At 40.5% G+C, this 16,893-nt stretch overlaps 1 protein-coding gene across 1 annotated transcript in view; it reads left to right on the top strand.

Moving 5' to 3' along the window:
- The first annotated feature begins 249 nt into the window (after window positions 1-249).
- Window positions 250-16,893, top strand: part of LOC129376823 (protein phosphatase 1 regulatory subunit 29-like) — a 194,038-nt gene continuing 177,394 nt past the window's right edge. The window contains exon 1 of the mRNA XM_055056421.1: window positions 250-314. The gene's annotated coding sequence lies outside the window, so the exon portion shown is untranslated. The remainder of the gene's footprint in view (window positions 315-16,893) is intronic.

Genomic DNA, 16,893 nt, shown 5'->3' with positions numbered 1-16,893 from the left:
CCCCCGCCTCCCCCAACTCCTCGTTGCCCTGTAGGTTTTTTTTTTCATCACTCATCTGGAGCAGCTGGTGCTCCGATTCAGCATCATGCCTGCCTCTGCCACTGAACCACCCCCACTTCTACTTGCGTACCCACTCTATGTGCATGCTGCCCCCCCCCCTCTCTCTCTCTCTCTCTCTCTTTCTGCTGGATCGCACATCCAGGGATCACACTCACGCTTTCTCCGTCTTTGCTGCTGCAGAACGAACCGTAAAGCTTCGGACTGCTGCCGCTTCTTCCTTCTTTCTTCATCACCAGAGCGGGACTCCCAGTGCGGTAAGAGCAGCGTCATGTATCTTCAGTTTGCGTGCTGGAAGAGCTTTTGGAAGGGTCGCTTCACTTGTGGGACGCGCACCTGAGACGCATGTTGCCACGTTGGTCGGGGTTGCAAAAATCCAAAGGACAAAAAAAAAAAAAAAAAAAAAAATCTAGATATCAGAATCTCATAGAGTTGCTGCTTCGGACCGTCTGACCCAGACGGTTGCTGGTTGGTGACATGAGAACCGGAGGCTGATCGGGTGGAGAGCAAGGCGTGGTGGTGGGATTCGGGTGTGATGGTTGCGGGTCCGGTGTGATGTATGACGACAGCAGCAGCAGCAGCAGCGCCGCGGTTCGGAACCGGACAGCTGTTGAGCAGGAAGCGGGACCAGCACCTTTTAGATGAGATCCATATGCTGGTGGATCCGGAGCTTCCGCGCTGATCCGCTCAGAGCTGGGAGGTGCACGGTGCCAAAGGCGCGCGCGCGCACACACAAACACACACACACGCAGCGAGGCAGCTGCTGCTGGTGTGTAGACAGTGGGCGTCTATTCACTGTCATCTCAACAGCGGGGTCTGCGGACGGGATTGGTGAAAGTGATCGGGTGTGCGGCAGTCAGCTATGCCTGTCAAAAAAAATTATAAATTAATAAATAATGCAGCGCGCGTGAGTGTGCATGGCGCGCCCGAGGGAATGTGTTTAGAGTTTTTAATTTCCACCTCAAAGCGATTTTGGTTATAAAAAAAAAACGAGCAAAAATATATGGAAACCATTTTTCTGTTCGCTTGCTTTCACTCCTATAAGATGAAGTTAATTGGATGATAGGTAGAAACATGAAAAAGACGTGGAGATGGAGAAAAGATGAATCAAACGGAGGGGAGAGGACACGTGTGTGCGCGCGCGTATGTGTGTGTGTGCGTGTGTGTGTGTGAGAGAGAGAGAGCAGAAGACGTGAGGTAGAGAGATGGCGCCCTACTCCAGCGCTTTTCTGAGTTATTTGATTTATCGCCTCTCCAATGCGCACTGACGCACACAGCTCTGGGGCCCCCCGCTTTTAATCCTTGTCATCTTCACCGACTGATGAAGATCACGTCGCACTGAAGGCCGGCGACCTATGATGGGCGCCGGTAAACACACCTTCTCACTCCCCCCCCGACCCCCCCCGCCCCCCCGCCCCCACCTTCGCAACCTCCTACATCGGTGGGGCCCCCACACACTGGGGGCCAAACACTCGGTTTTTAGTCACAGGCGACTATTACCGCCGCGAAAATGTTCATCATCGCCTGATGCGGCCTGACTGAAGCGAGCCGGTGGGCATCCGGCGCAGATCTGCAGGGCCGCTGAGGGATCCTGATTTCATTTGAGTCACAGCGCAAGTTGTAAAAAGTGGTTCCTGCTCCTCGTCGTGATCGATGCGGCGCGTTTCTCATTCCTCCGGTGCGGGCGAAGGGGAGGACAGCGAGGGGCTTTCCGGGACGCGTGCCAGAGCGTGAACAGACTTCACGGGAAAGGATTCTCTTTAAACGCCAGGGCCGCTTTTTTTTGAGGGGGGTACGCGAGCCCCTGGTGCCCACTGGAGAGATGTGGGAAGAGCAATTTACCCTCCAAGTCAAATCAATCAAATCCACACCGTTTGCTCTGCTCTCACAGTCCTTAGGTCTAATTTACCAAACTAATTCAACAATCATGTTTGAATCTTTTAGCTGGCAAATCTACACACCAAAGGGTTGTTTCCAACTGCTTTTAATTACTCTATAAAGTGTGGTATTCAGAATTAAACTTAAATATTCATAGCCTGAGCACATTTTGTAAAGTCTGCTGAGACAATATGCGTTGCTAAGTGGCAATATATGAATGAGCAGAAATGTATTAAAGAGCTTCGGTTTTGAATTTATTTCCTGTCACACGAGGAAAAAGTTGGTCTCTGACAGAAAACGAGGCAGACATCTCCCAAAAGTGCCACTTTTAACATTTTTAAATTAGCGTTTCATAAAGGAATTACTTGTCGGATTAATTCCAGACATTTAAAAAAAATAAAATAAATAAAGACAGAGGCTGTTCTTTGTTGATTCTTCTGTGACTAGACATATTTATTGAGATTGCAGCAGTAAAGCTGTTCTGATCTCTGCTTTCCAGCTGGTGAATTATAGTTTTGTCTTCATTGATGAGCTTCAGGTTGGAAGGTCTCCTTGCCATCACCCTAATCTTTAGCTCCAGGCACACATTTCCCTATGAGATTCAAGTCCGGACATTGACTAGGCCACTCGAAGATGTCGACATTACCTCCAGTCAGGAATAAGATCTCGTACGTTACTTTAAATACAAATATGCCACGGCTATGAATAATTTCCATAAAACTGTATTCAACCAAAGATATCTGAAACAGATTGTCATGTGTTGATATCCCATTTCTAAATGATGAGTTGTCATGTGTTCACATTGGCTGTTCTTTGGTTATATACACCTGGAGGGTTTTCTCCCTTAGTCATCAGATTGTTAAAGTAATAGAAAACCACTTTTATAAACCAACATTGATTACGTTTCTTTGTCAAGTTTTAAGCAGTAGGCTTGTTCCACGGTACGCTGTGAACAAGCAGGGTGCTGCGTAGTCAGTAAGCGAGTGAGAATGTTTCCTTCAAGTCTGAAGGACAGGCTTTCAAAAAAAGAAAAATTATGCACCTGTCAGACATGAAGCCTGTGGCTTATTTACTAGCTCGCTTTGAAATTATACGAGGTAAAGAATGTGATCGAGGCTTGAGGATTTAGAGAGGAAGTCGAAGTCAAGTCAGTAGTCAAAGTCTGAAACTCGAGTCCTTCTCAAATAGCTCTTACCAAAGCAAATTACAACTTATCCACATAAAAAGTATTTCCAAGTTGAGTTTTGTGTTTGTCCCTTTTGACTATCATGTCGCTTTTAGGAATATCTTCATCTATGCAACCCCCCCCAAAAACACAATTTTATAGTACTTTTGATTATTGAAAGCAGTCAACATCTGCATTACAAAACCTTATAGATATTGCTCTAATGTGGAAAAGAAAAATTGCAACTAAAATCTCGGGACTAAGCAATAAGTCATTCAAAATCATGCCGCACCCATAAACTGCTTCCTGTCGTCGTGTCTGACGTTTCCGCTAGTCGTAACATTCGGTTGTTGATCACATGATGCGTGTGATGCGAAAAAATCTTTCCATTGCAGTATTACCAAATGCCACAATTTCAATAAAGTCCAAACATGATGTCTGACATGTTAAGGTCAATAGCTTTGTCAGAATTTGGTTATTTACAACCAAAAAAAGTCCATAAAAACAAAAAACTTTAGCTGATAAGCATATAGCTTAGGGAACATAAAAAAATGCCCAATTTGCAAAATCTCCATTAAACAAATTGATCCCTGGAGTGAATTTTTCAACTTCTCAACACCGTCAATATTTAATTTGGCCTCATCCTTATGTTTTTAATTCTCTGTGTCCTTGACTCGGTATTTATAACGTCCTCCTCCTCTTTGTCGACCATCACCATGAAGTCCATCTCCATCATCATCATCATTATCATTACTTTCAGCAGCAGCGGCGGCGGCATTATCTGCAATTTCAGGCAAAACATTGTTTCGGTATGGGACGAGATCCAAATTGTCTCCCCTCCTCTCGCCTCCTCTTCTCCCTTGTCGCTGTCAGGTTTGAGAAATGAGACGCCGTCAGGAGACAGAGGTCTAAAAATGCCCCCAGTTCACAGCCATCTTGTTCATAAATCTTCTGTCGGGGGCGATAGGCGAGGGAGCAGTCCCCTGCAGTCCGACGTGATGCTCACACTCTGACACATGGCAAAAGATGCAACCGAGATTACAAACGTATTTAGGATTCCTAAATGGAGCTTTTGAGTTCAGTTCAGTTCATTCATGGAGAGCCAAAGTGTAACCAGATATCAACTCACTGCTCCACTGTACCAACAGATCTGATCCATATGCAGCCACTGTCCGCTCAAATTCAGCGAGCGGACAGTGCATGATGGTATACATTCATGCATGCATTTCCTACGAGAACACAAAGTCTTGTTTGGTTACCTGGTCTTTCAAAGTGAACAACTGAGGCTGTTCTTTCTCGATTCCACTGTGACTACAGGTTGTACGGTTGCGCCATACAGAATGTAATTTGAAGCATTTTTGTTTCTTAGTACTGGAAAGCAGTGGAAATGCTCACAGATTAACATGAATGGATTTTGAATGTATGGCAAAAAATTGTCCAAGGAAATCCAGATGATGGCATCAAGTTGTAAAAGATTTTCCCCAAACAGTTCGCCGTAAAACTTAAAAAACGAGCCCCTCACCAAGCCGCTCGTAAATCACCAGAGACACGTGAGCCTCGGTAAAAAAAGCCAGTACCGCAGAACCAACTGATGCTGGGAGTGGATCTCAGCAGGGTGGATGCAGAATGTTACTCATAAAACAGGAGCTGCGCATCTACAATGCTGAACTGTCAAAGACATCTCTGGCGTGTGATGCCTCATTGATTTTGCTCTCTTTTCAAGAGTCAACGTTACCAAGAATTGGCTAAAATCCAGAGGTTTTATGTACGTCTGAGCAGCTCTTGTGCAATTCTTCCAATCTGTGCAAAATGGTGAGAAATGGTGTGTATGTTGCAACCCTCGTCCACTTGGCTCACACAAACCCTCTGGTAGTAAGGCGAAGCGTGGCTTAGAAACACCAGCCGTTTTTAAGGCGGCCCTACCTCGAGGTTCAACTTGGACTGGTTTGCTTAGCTCTCCTTCCTCCCTTTTTCCTCATACAAATTGTGTAGATCTGTACAGAAGTGTCTAAGGCCTGACTTGTGTGTTTTGTGACAGAGGCTACAGACTTTGCAGCAAATCCTTATTCTGAGAAAGCAGAGGACATCTTATAGCATTGAGGATGCAGTAGAAGTGGAATGAAGCAATTCCCTTTAGGAAGAAATCTCCATCATTGGGCTCTGCAATATAGATTTAAAGTTTTATCGCAGTATTTTGTGGTTACCATTGTTATAATGATAAAAGTGATGATAAAAACTAATAAAACAGATGTATTACTGCTGTGTGTCACAGCAATTGTAGCCGCACAAACACAATCGATGCTCTTGAGAAATGTAACAAATTTATAACGTGCTCCTTTCGAACGCCAGTCATATGACAATTGTACAAACGGTAACTCAATTTTCAAATTTATTGGTATTTATTCATGCTTTAATCTAACAAATTACTATGTGGAGAACATAGTAAAACTATCAATCCTGACAATATGGACAGCTTTATTGGGTTTCAAACATCATTCAATGGAATTTATTGTGGTAATGAATCAAATTTCTTATCATGATGAGAAATGTATCTCGATAAACGATATGATAAATGCCCGCCCTGCAGATTCTTTGGTCTAGTGAACGTTTCTATGAAAAGGAAAACCAGTGCAAACAGATAATGCCAATCATAATTTTATTGGTGGATTATTCTTCCAGGGGAAAGTCTTTAAGTTTTTTTTTTTGTATTTTCTTATTTTTTTATTTACCAAAAAAAAAAAAAAAAAATAGGGCAAAATTTAAGTTTAGGTAAAGCATCTGTTGTGTATTTATTGAATTTTTTAAAATTTATTTTTTGACATTCAAATGTGAAATATAATAGATATGTTTGGAAAAAATGCTTAAAGAAACGCAGAGGGATGTATTCTAGGATAAAATGGGTCAAACATAATTTTGTCAAAAAAAAAAAAAAAACGAACACAGAAAATAAGAAAATCTGCTAGGTTGTCTATTAAAGTAAAATAATTAGGCTAAGCTAATTGCCCTGTGCTGCGGTTCACTTTTACAACAGCAGAAATATCAGACTGCAGTCTACCTTTAGAAGGCTGTACGTCGTTGCCGCGTTCGTCTCTATTTTAAGTCCTTTCTCTGTGACGACACTTTTTGATTTTGCTTTGTTGTCTGCTTCTCTTCGCTTTGTTCAACCTTCAAAAGTAACTGTTAGGTTTAGGAGCTCCAACAACATGTCAGGGACTGGAAATGGAACATCATGAACAAAGAGAAGACCATTAAACGTGTGATCAATAAACACACCTGGCGTACATCTCCACAGCAAGTCATAATTAAGGCAGCGAGGGAGAAATAGATAAAAAGAAAAGTATTTATACTGATTTTGTGTTTGTGTGCCTATGTGATGTCATACCTACCTTCTCGGATAAATTAAACAAATCTCTTGACAACTGGAAACCTGACAACCGAAAGGTATTGCAGTAAATCATGAAAGTTGAACAGAGAAGGACAAAGTCACAGATTTCGACTGGGGTTTACTTTAGAGAGAGTCGCCTGGTAAACTCTTGCCAAGTGCTATAAGTGGTTGAGGCCTGACCCTGCTGAAATGACAAACTACTCTACGCTAAACCTTGGAAGAGGAATGTTAAGAAGAAATTCTCAAGTTCTTTTTATAAAAATGAATAAAGAACAGAACAATGCTGTGGCTACAATCCAGTTGACTAGAAAAAGCTCTTCTCTGATTCAAACTAGCAAAAAACATCCAGTTGGGTTTCCAGCCAGGTAGTCGCACAGGACAATAGCGCTGACATTCTCAGCTACTCTGTGATGTCTCCTACATTGCCTGCTGGACAGACTGAGAATGACAACTTTCTATCCAGTTGTTTGGAATGGTCAAGAGTTTTACATTTATACACAAGTGCACTTTTGCTTCCATTTGTATGCCATACAAATGTATGCCATGCTTTTCCTGCAAGCGTGTCATGCCCAGCTGATATATGCTTCACTGTTTCAGAGTGATTATTTGCATAATGTAGTAAACTCTAACTTTAATTGCTCTTGTGCCAAGTTCCTGTTCCTGTGCTGCCATGATCTTTGCCTCTGTTCTGTCTTTTAGTCCAGCCTTCCGAAGACTGGTTGAAAATTTTAGCCATTTTCACTGTCTGCCGCTAGATGCTATGCAGGTGCATATATTTCCATGTTGGTTCCAGGCACCCAAAAGATCCCTGGTGCAATGCGATAACCCAGCTGATGGTCCTAGTGAGTGTAATCCAGAGTTAATTTGCACAGGGTACTGTGACGATGGCTCCACTGGGTGGAGTGCAGCAGTCACATTTTGGGAATACCTGAGTTCTTGCTTCAGTCCTGAATAAAAGTGAGAGGCGCTGTATTGCATGTTGCAAACATTTATAAATCATCATGTCCCTGTGTCCTTTTTTCTGTTTTTTGTCAAAATCCCAAAGCTAGGTTGTGAAAAGTGGGGGGTCGTCCGGGATTTGAACCTGGGACCTCGAGCTCACATACTTACCTCGTGTATCTAGTCTCTGGGAATGATAATAAATTCTACTCATGTATTAGAACACAATGCAAAAAGGAGATTGTAGGTCAACTTAACTGTTTTGGTTTTTAAAGCTTCCATAGGTCACGCATCCTGCTGCATAGCCTCCCCATCAGTTCAGCAGCTGTACATCTTGTTCTGTTCGCCCACCTCTCATCAGAATGTCCTGATAGTCCAATGTATGATGCATACACTGTCAACACATCTAACATTCAAGCTGGTATGACATCATTTTGCAGATTAAGTTATCCCACATTGACAAATTCATTGCATATATCTCTGTGTATGTATCTGTAATTTTTCTTATTTTTAAAATACGGGCGTTGTTTTCAGACGGATGTCTCTCAACACACGACATGGATAGCGTGAAAGACAGGACGGCTTAGGAGACAGACGCTTTCAAACGGTAACTTTGCTGTTCGTCTACAACAATGACGCCAACGCAGCGGGTAGAGAAAATCTCATAGACGTTCAACTGTTTGTTCTTTGCCATTGTGAAGAGCGAGACTGTGGCTGGTGGTGATAACTTGGGGGAGAAAAAACAAAACAAAACAAAAAACCCCACACAATTTGGCTGCATTTTCCGATGAATGCAAACCGGATGAGAAGGGAGATATGAGAGCGAGGAAGAGGGCTGGCCTCAGGGCAGGACAAAAAGAGCTTCAGCCTTGTTGAGTTGTCGTCATATGGGCCTGGCATTCAGAGCTGCCACGGGCCTTTTTGTGGTTCCTCTGCATTCACAATGAGCAGCAGTTGTTTCAGAAAATACCCTTTCACTCAACAAATGAACAAACTTTGGAGGCATTTGTGTACTGCAGGTAGTTCTTTACAGTCAAACCTAAAGTTAGTTAAAGACGGCAGAGGCTATAAATGTGTATATTGCTTTACAGAACATTTGGGTCTTTGAAACAGAAATTGCTGTACATGTCAATAACCTAAGTGCATTGAATACTGATGGACTAGCATGTCGTACCACCGTTTTGACTCCGTCAGCAGCAAACATGAGGACAAACCAGACAACAGACAGAAGAGATGAATAATAATGGAGCTGATTCTGCAGTTTATTGAATACCGGTCTGAACGTGTTTGACAGCAGAGAAATCGAAGTTTAATTTGACGTCACCTTAGTAACGACTTGATATTTTGATAGACTTTTTGACACGAGCTCCCTCCTTTATTTTAACTCTTACTTCTCCTAAAGCTGTTCTGTTTTGCACCTTTTTTTTTCTTTTTTACAACATGAAGAATTGTAACCCTCTGCTTTTTGGACAATGGTGTCAGATGTTTTCAAAAGACAAGAATAAAAAGACATAGATGTAAATCAAACTTTTGTCTACTTTAAGTTGCTTAGATTTTCCATTTGCAGTGGGCGTATTAATTTATTTTACTTCCATTAAAAAAAAAATGTGGCTTGTCTCTCGATTGTCTTTTTTAACTTTTAAAAATTCAAACTTCTAAAGGAAAACAAACACAAAACTCAGACGACTCAATAAAATAACGAATAGCAATTTGGCAAACAATTGAGTAAAATTGTCAAATTGCTCTCCATTATTTCCAATATGTCTTTTCTACAAAAAAAGAAACAAAAAAAATCTTAAATTACTCAATTTTCACTGTCCCTTTAAACCAATGTACAGCAAATACAGTGATAATAGAATGGAAATAGAGTAAAATATAATAAATCAAGATACTTTTTGTTGTTTTGAGAGGAATTACCTGCTAAAAATGTCACCTAATGGAATTAGTAGAGATTATGAATCATTCTGAAAGATGGATTTTTTTCCGTATATTTATTTATTTTTTTGTTTTTGTCCTAGTTTTGTCCGCTGGTCTCACAAAAGCAGCAACTTCGTTTTTCAAATATGCAGAAGGCACTTCGCTTGGACATGTTCTCCTCCACATCCCGAAGCAGCGCAGCTCAAACTGAAGTGGTGCTTTAAAGTTCACCAGATACTAAAGTGATGTTTATCAAATGTCTTTGCTGCAGGCGCAACCGGCCAGCGACAGACACAGCGTGGACTCGACTGGAATCTAAAAACCTGCTCCACTGTGCTGGGAGGGTGTGTTTTATTTCTTATGTGGCTTTGATACTTTGACTTTTTACATCTCTGTACTTTCTTTAACACATCCTGCATAGAGTCGTTCAAGATAAAGGGCGTACATAAAGGTCATGGTGAGGTACTTTTTTTTAATGCTCACAGTAAGAGAAATGGAGGCAAAAAGTGCCAAAACTTTCTGTAAGTAAAAGCATAATTTCTTTTTTGCTTCAAAAGTGGCAAAGCTGACCATTTAAAAAAAAATTTTTTTAAATTCTCAAATAAAACAATTTCATTTACCCAACCAGCACTGCTCTGCCCTAGATAAGTAACTTTTAGCTCAACTTTATGTCAAGGATACCCACTGTCTGACAAAACCTACTATGTTATAACTGATGAAAATATTTTGCTGTGTGACATTCATGTTTCATTCAGCACATATACAGGTTGTACACTTTGCTTTGGCCACTTTTACAAGTGGGGATTTACTGTATTGTTTATCGCTTGTTTCAACAAATTTGGAGTCATTATCAAAATAAAATTCAAATAATGTAAAACATTTTTTATTAATTTTTACTTTTTTCCCCACGGTAGCATCAGTAAATACCAATACAGTCCAAAACAATTATTATTATTATTATTATTATTATTATTATTATTATTATTATTATTATTATTATTATTTCACGTCCTACAATATTTCTGAATATGCCACTCAAAATCAGGATTAAATGAGGTATGTTGCATGAGTAAGAGTATATAAAACACACTTTCTCAAAGAAACATTTCACATGGGAATGTTTTTCAGGAACAGCACTGATGCAGTGGCCTGCAGGGCTTTTCATGACCATTTTTAGTGTTATCACAACGGTACGAGAAAATATGGTGACAGAATCCTGGGTCCTCATCGCTGCTGTTTCAAGGACAGAAACGGTCCAAACGTCGCTTCTGTCCTGACATCTGGACCGATACAGTGCAGGCGAGTTACAGTCTGAGTAGCTAAAGAACACAAGCCATTCCTTATTTAATAGACCTCAGTTTGGTTCAGCGAACGGGACAGAGAAAAACAATTTCAAGCAGTGTTTGCTGGAGCCTGAAACAAGACAGCCCCGATGTATGATTTTAAATTGATTATGTGTCCACATGCATCTTTAAAAGCCGGCGGATGAAAGATGCTAATTAATTTTAACCATTCCTTCAAAATTTTTTTTTAAAAATCCAAACATCCGTGGACAAGAAAGGAGTCTTTTTTGTTCACTGATTTTTGTATCGACTTAAATAACATAAAGCTGGTCAAATGTTCTCATGACAGCTAACATTTGCTTCAGATAAAATAAAATCTGTGACAGAAGAACTTACTACTATCCTGCATTTATCTGTTTTACTTTGCAAGTACAGACTTAGAGGAAGCGTCCTGCCATGGAGCATCAGCTTTATCTAGCAGAAGAAGTGTATTTTACTGCTTAAGATAACCTGGAGAATGTCTTCTTTAATGCCACCGTCGACGTCGGAGCAAAATTTGTTCGGCCGAGTGGAAGAGCGGCCGCGCTTCCTGACCTCTCCGAAAATCAAACGGAGTCCGTTGCGGTCGTGATTTGCTGCCCGGACCGGAGAAGATCTCTGTAGATCGATGCAGAGCAAGAACAGGCTAGTGGGGATGAGAAGAGACTCGATTTTCTTTTTCACTATAGTGTCTGTTGCGTTTTTCAATGCACAACCTCGTGTGTAATTTTCAACCCACTCTGTCCAGATCGTCACTTATTCATTTATTTAATTTATTTTTTTCTCCACCACTCATGTCCAGATTCACAACAGATCTCATTAAACTTTCATCTAATCTAATCTAAAAACCGTGTTAGCTGGAATTACACATTTTCAAGCAAACCACTCAGAATAAAATGCCAGATTATTTACGGCGCTTGTGTTTGTGTATTATGCAAGAGTATAACATCTTTCAGAAAATAAGAATCTGGGTCTTTTTAAATTGTCCTTTTGTTTTTTGTTTTTTTAAGTCTAAGCAGCTTCTATGAGCTGCATAGTGTCAGATTTCAGCCGCTGTATTAATAAGGTAAACATCACACTGTGTTCCCAAAATGTTGCTGGAATTTTCCACGACAAAATGCCACGGAAATCAATCATCCTAAGCGTTTCCGGCTACCAAAAAAGAAGAAAAATGGAGAAAGACCTCAATGTTTCCTTCTGCCTTTATATCATGAAAATGTTGCACAGCTGTTGTTATGGCAACAAGATAATCTCAACTGCTTACTTGAAACAAACATGGCCAGCTGTTTCTTTTTTAATGAGAAAACAAAGCAGCTATTGTTTGTCTTGTTTCGTTTTTTTATTTTTATTTTTTACAGTCCAAGTCAAAAGTTTACATACATGTACCATAGGCGTGAATATAACACTCGTTTTGGGCTTTTAATGACTTGGACCAAAAAAAAAACAATTTCTTATTAAATGGCTTTTTTTCCCCCTCTCAGTTTGGACTGCAATGGTTTTTAAAGACAAAAGGTCAAAGTTGAGCATAACAGAATAACACTGAAAGAAAATTTGAGAGAAATCATTACTCCGCTCGAAGCCTCAACCTCCAACCGCATACCCAGAGCTACAATGGAACAGTTATAGATCAATGAATATCTCCGTTTTAGAGTGACCTAGTCAAAGTACAGGCCTGAATACAGTTGAGAGTCTGTGGCAAGACTTGAAAATTACTCCTGACAGATGATTTCCACCCTCTGTGATGAAGGCTGAGTTGTTCAGAAGAGGAAGAATGGGCAACGACTTCTGTCAAACGCAATACAACAAGTGAGTTGTTGAGACATAGCGTGCGTTCACACCGGGCCTGTGTAGTCCGCTTTAACCCAACTCTAAAGTCCGGTTCACTTTGTGGAGGCGTGAACTCTGGTCCACCTAAAAACCTTGGCCTTGATTCAGTATAAGTGAACTCTGGCGCATTTCAAATGTACTCAAGTGGACCAGAGACCACTCCAAAAGTGCAGGGCATTCTGGGTAAATACAACCAATATAAACATGGACAATCCTACAACCACTAATGTCCGATGGTTCTCCGTTGTTATTTTCATTTTGTGAAGGAAGAAGTTGAGCTCTTCAGATGTTTTCATGTCATTTCCTTCAGTGGTTCTTTGGGCAGCGCCCCCACAGGTGAGGAGAGGAACAGTTTTTTCAATTAGTTTGGATTGTACGACACAGTGCATTGTGAAAGCGAACCACAACAGCTGAAAAAGTAACAAATGTTGCAACTTTGGTTCCCAATCAAACCGAGTCTACATGAGAACATGGAGAATGGATAATTTGCTTTCAGCAAATAAATTCTGGGATGACATGCCCGCCTGAAAATATTACAAGTACCAAAATTTGTGAGACTTCCAGCCAGTCAGTCCGCTTCAGGACGTTCACGTGAGCGCGATGTCTTGTACAGAACGCTTTAAGCAAAAAAAAAAAAAAGATTTCAAAAAGAACAACCGCAATTACATGCAGGTGATAAACTGGTTCACCTAGATTCACGGTCTCCAGCAGCACGCGTCTTTGTCACAGTCCTTCGTTCTCTCAGTTCGGGCAATTAAACGTGGGAATGCAGTGAATAGTAAATTGGGAGACAGAAAGCGAGACTGAAAAAGAGAGGACTTAGAAGCAGGAGGCTGTAATAGTGAGATGGTAATGTCTTATTGCATCTGTGATACTGAGATGATCGAAGAGCCAGAGAGAGAGACAAAAAAACAACAAAATAGAACTGTGATTTTTTTAAGACTGGAATCTTGACTTAAGTTTTGAAGAGAAAAGATGTGGTTGGTATGAAATGTATTTGATTCAACAAGTTTAAAACAGTTTATTTGTTTTCACATAGGTCTTTATCAATGTGTCTGTTTGTTAGAGACAAAGATGAGCCAATACTGATATCTGTACATGTCCTCACATTTAAAATAAATCTAGGTCATGTATTGTAACAATGTCCCCCATTCATAAGGGCAGAACTATTAAGTCTAATTCTATGCTACGTGTTCTTAGCGACGTCATGCTTTATTATAAATTTTATGTCATATTTTAAATGTCTAATTGCTCTTTGTGAACCATTTGACAGAAGGTTTGTGGCCGATATGGGTATCGGTAAAAGTGAATTTCTTGTTTCAGATGTGCTTTTCAATTAAACCAATTAGGTTGTAGGATGAATTAAATGCCATGTTGTCTTCTGTTGGACACTCATCAGAGCCTGTTGTGTGTGTGTGTGTGTGTGGGGTGGGGGGAGTCAGAAGAAGAACAGGATGAGGCAGCTTGAAGGCTCAGTGGAACCTTAAGAAAGACAGATGTCCGTGGGGTTATTGACCTTGTGCTTGCTTGTTTTTTTCAGTGGACATAACCATCTAGTAGAGGATACAGTCACCTGAGTGACGGTTTTCTGGATGTGTGCATATTAGATTGTATGTCTTTGTTTTTCCCTGCAGTATGTAACTGTAAAAAAATATATTTATTTTACATATTTGTGAAAACTACTAATATGTTATGACAGTGTAGGTTGCTATTGCTGTCAAAAATGCACCGCTAGTAGTCAAAAACAACCAATCTGAGCCAGGAGGAGAGTTTTAGCGCTGTCAATCAAACTTGTGAACGCGCTGTTAATTGTGCTAATAGTGGAGAAACAACTTACCGCTGCAGGAAAAAAACTTTTTATCTGCCCTGATAGCTGGCCATGCTAGCTAGCCTTACCCTTAGGTTATGTAGCAGAGAGAGAGGTGGATGAGCAGCATGTGCACAAGGATGCTTAACAACGCTGAGACACTCCTCCTGGCTCTTATTGGTTGTTTCTAGTTAGCACTGTGAGGAGACAGATTAGCTTGGCTTTTTTCACAGATTATCTGTCTTATACTAAACTGTCATGTCAAAGTAACAGCTGTAGCAAATATGTAAAAAGTTTTTTTCTGTAAAAGTGACATACTCTCAATTTAATGAACTCTTCTGCCTGCACAATCTACAGTATATTCCAAGTTTGCCTTTGCCTGTATAAATGTTGAGTGTTCGCACAATTTAAAATCCCACATCTCTCTCCCTCTTTGCATTTTATCTCGCAGATACCCTTTTAAAATGTCTTTTTATAGGCCTCTCTGGGTTTGTCTTCATGCGGTTTTGTCTTTGATTTGAAAGGTGCCTCCATTTCATTCCAGGCACTTGTCAGAAACCCATTCTGACTGCTTGTTAGACCAAAACAGTCTCCTGCCATATACTTAAAAGCAAAATCCATCATCCTCAAATGAGCCCGAGTGTGTCCTGCTGCGGGATCCGACACGATGAGAATCAAAACTGCATCTTATTTTGAAATGATCTGACAGCACCGTCCATCAAGATGGGAAATGATGCATAAGAGCCAAAGATGAAAGCAGACTCTTCTTTGTGCTCTGTTCTGATTAAAGTTAGAAACGCTGACAATAAAATGTTCCACAGTAAAAGCGGACAAACACTTTGTCTTTTAAGCCTGAAGCCTGAAACCTGAAGCCGTTTTATGCTTTTGTGTTGTGAAAAGCCACTTTCCCTTCGTCATTTCACTTTGACCATGTGTCGATTTAAACAGGCTAAAAAGATCAACTTTTACCCCAAACAATTTCACCCATAATCGGATCATAATCTTTTCCCACAGTAAGAAAATGTAGCTTTGTGACTCTATTTGTTATGATCTCAGGAGGTCACTAGCAGTAACGTTGGTTTAATTAGGGTTCACCATTGCTCAAGGTTTTAAAATTAAATTTTCTTTAATTTTAAAATTAAAGAAAAAGGTTGCAATTTAAAGTGGCCAAATTTGGGGGATTTAAAAGTTTTAGTTGAAATTTAACTCAGAATTTAATCAAAAGCATTGAAATGCCTTTTGCCTTCTGCAGAAATGCACCTCTCCCGGTCAGAAACAACCAATCGGAGTCAGGAGGAAGGTCTTAGCTGAAGCTCGTGTATGCGCTACTAAATGTAGCTTTCTAATGGCGAAGAAACAACATACTGCAACAGGGATACTGTTTGTCTGCCGTCATTTGTGGCCAAACTGCTGGCTTTCAGTGTGGTGAATCAGGTGTAGCGCAGCACAGAGAAAAGGGGGAAGGTGTGGGTGGTGCCTACAAAAACGTAGTTAACAGAACTAACTTCTTATGTGAAAAAGATTTTACACAGAATCCAAAAAATGATGAACAACCCTAGGCGTTCTCTTTTTACAAGGCTGTCATAGAAAAACAGCGTCTTTAGTCAGAGGCTCCTTCAAATTCGCTGTAATACAGACTGCAACAGGAGATCCTTCTTGTTTGCAGCCATCACATTCTATAACGACTCTTTGAATTATCTTCAATTTGACTTACAACATTTTATTTTCGTTTGGTATTGACAAAGTATTTTTGAATTTGAATAAACTATTTCTTAGCACTTTTGATGGTTTGAGTCTCTACAGAAGAGGGCAATAAAGTGCTGAGTTTCAACTTAAAAATGAACAAAAATAGCATTTTATCATCATCTTTCATACAATATGTCCTTTCAGCTTGTTTTAATACAACTGTGTGCAGTGGCCCTAGCACTCCACCTTTCTAAATTTAGTATGAGGCTTTAGTTTTATAAGAAGTTTAGAGTTTTTTGCTCAATACTTAGTTTGGTTCACAGCATACTGGGATAAATGTTGAACCTTCAGCAAATTCACAAAAGCTCATCTTCACATCACAAACTCTCCTCTCTGTTGTCACAAAGGACAACCTTTGGGTCACTAGAATTTTCTGTTTTTGGTTGGTTGCTCCAATTCGCTGCGCTTATTCAACTCACACAAACACACAAACCATGAAGAAAAAAATAAAGTACTTTCCGACAGACTGCGATGGCTTTCATACCAGCAAATAAATAAATAAATAATAATAAAAAGAAGCTATGTGAGCCTCTGCTGGCGGCTGCAGGCTGCCGAACATTCCCTCATTAGGTCCAAAGTCCGCCCCCATATCTACACTGCATATGCTGTCTCACTAGCTGGAGCTTTAAAAGCATTTTTGTTATTTTTTTGGGTTATTTTCTCCCCTTCCACTCCTTTCGCTCCAGCTTGTTTTGCTCCTTCTCCCATTTGCGGCCACATTTATAAATCGCCTGTTTAGAGTTTTCACCTCGTGCTTTTCCATTGATTTGCGCGGGACGTTTCGGAGCACTGCCGGCCCGTGTGAGTCGGTCAGAAATGCAAAATTCACATTCATAATGCTGTTTTGAAG

The sequence above is a fragment of the Poeciliopsis prolifica genome, unplaced genomic scaffold (assembly GCF_027474105.1).
Source record: "Poeciliopsis prolifica strain line A6 unplaced genomic scaffold, Auburn_PproV2 SCAFFOLD045, whole genome shotgun sequence".
Taxonomy (NCBI): Eukaryota; Metazoa; Chordata; class Actinopteri; order Cyprinodontiformes; family Poeciliidae; genus Poeciliopsis; species Poeciliopsis prolifica.
This window is presented reverse-complemented; position numbering and strand designations above follow the sequence as displayed.